General features: G+C 39.8%; 1 protein-coding gene across 1 annotated transcript in view; it reads left to right on the top strand.

The window, feature by feature from the left end:
- The window catches only part of T265_15483 (hypothetical protein), a gene marked incomplete at both ends in the record, with an annotated part of 73,075 nt that overhangs the window by 27,559 nt on the left and 43,254 nt on the right, over window positions 1-2,262 (top strand). The gene's annotated exons all lie outside the window — the stretch shown is intronic.

Raw genomic sequence — 2,262 nt, forward strand, 5'->3', positions numbered from 1 at the left:
GCAGCTGTGAGAAAGACACCTATGGTTTATTTCATGTTCCATCAAAATCGGGGAAGAGGTATTGATTTGTTCACCGCTCGATCTCCTCGTCTCGCTTTCCGCAGGGCCTTTGCATTCTCGGTAAAGACGATATCAGGAATGGTTCGAGAAGTTGATAACGAACTTACTTGTTCATGTGAGAACAACTACAGATCGCTGATAATTTGAGTAGTATGAGCGAAGAGTATTATTTGGAAGGCTGCATCTCTGAAGGAAACAATGTACAATTAACCTTCTTGAGTGCAAAATTCCTGTTGTCGAGATGAACTACACAAATATGCATTTACAACGGATAAATTCGCGCGCAGAATTCACACGACGCCATGACTATACGACGGACCATTTTGATTTTGCAATTGTACTGTAGTTTGCAATTTATCTTCAAGAATTTCCACCAGACCTACTTTGAAGTGTAATCGCACAATATTTTATCCTCTGACCTGCCGAGTCCAGCTGATGCGTTCGTATATTCACATATTTGCCAATTATACTCATTTCGTGAAAATTCGGATTGCGATGCGTATTAAGTAGTTCTGGGAGGCATTCAAACATCGCTACACTGTCCATGATTAAACAGATAACCTAAACGGGCCCGTGGTAAATTTATTGAGTGGGTTGACTTTTTGGTTGCAGCAGAACACCACATCAGCTTTTACCATCCAGGCTCACCTCATCCCAGGCGTTATCATAGATATCGTCTGCCATAAAACACTGAGACTATACATATCATAAGTGAATGTTAGGAACCACGCGCATGACGTGAATTCCTATTCGCATCTATCTATTCACAATATTCTCACATTACGCTCAACTTGGGGAGCAGAACCAAAAGCGGACCCTCACACTGTATATTTTCGCGACGCACACACCCTATTGCATCCTTGGTTACCGGAGTAAGTTGAACCCTTCCAATAAATACAAAGGCGTGTTTTTGTTTCCTATGTAATGATTCGTGCATAAACCATATGTGCTACTGGCTTCCAATTCGTGCTCGCTTAATAAAATGCAGTATTCCCCACTTTGATTGATTTATAAGTGCGTACTAATGGCCTCGCTTACTGGGATTCAGTTTGTTAGCTTCCTTTCTGCCTTCTATCGACAGATTTCTTTTGAACCCCAACTTTCGGAGAGTCAGTATGCCATGGTACTTTAGTGGCGGGCATACACACTTGTATCAAATACTTTGATAATAGTGGTCCACTGGGAGAGCTTTCACATTCAATTTGAAGGAGGCAGGCAATTAATTTGTAGTGCAGCTGTATGAAACGTGCTGTCCTTGATTCAAAGATTTGTAGCCGAGGAAAGGCAGGTGAAGTTATTTTTATTTAAATAAATGTAATCACTTAATACTATTATTAATTAAATCAATGAAGGACTTTCTGACGGATTTTCAAGAAAGAAAGAGCATTGTTGTAACAAGACTCTAAGTACCTGATACGCCTCCTGCAAACATTCCTAGAAGAATGATCCCTATATCATTTTTCTATTCCGCTAGAATGAAAAAATGAATTGAATCAAACTTTCTGTGAAATTTGTTGCACATTAATATGATTAGCACGTGGGTGAATGGGTTTGGATATTTATATACTTAGAAAACCAGTATATAATTGTGTTTACTGTGGCAGAGGCTTGATGCAATTCTGTAATCAATTCTAACAGGAAAACCTGGATTTCATTATCCGGGCATTTTTGCCAGATCCATTTCTCTATGGATTATCGCCCAATGGGAAGCAACGAAGCAAACCAAAAAAATATGATGACTGGCAGTGTATGCACCCAAAAGTTGTGTTTATCCTTATTTTGCGTGTTATTAGTGTACCCTAAGTTGGGTTTTATGCAACCTTGGTTTAAGTTTTTGTAACCATATATAGGGGCTGCGCAAATATTGTCTGAAGGACTACGGGGCGCGTTTTCTAGATCACAGCACTTCGGTCACGTTCGGCTTCAGACGTCTGCTCCGGCTTCCCCCCGACTCATCCACAATTGCACGTTGTTGACGTTTTAGTAGCTGTTCCAATCACAAGTCAGTTGCGCTGAGGAGAGCAATCTGCCGCCGTGAATATCGATATGACATTCGAAAAGGGTGCAAAAAGGTTAGTTTATATTATTTAATTAAAAAACCTCATCCCTTGGACGTCATCACGCAATTGATCATGCTTCCGCCACTTAGTGCTTGTAAATATACTTATATATATATATATATATATATATATAAAAGCAACC

This window comes from Opisthorchis viverrini, assembly GCF_000715545.1.
Source record: "Opisthorchis viverrini unplaced genomic scaffold opera_v5_540, whole genome shotgun sequence".
Taxonomy (NCBI): Eukaryota; Metazoa; Platyhelminthes; class Trematoda; order Opisthorchiida; family Opisthorchiidae; genus Opisthorchis; species Opisthorchis viverrini.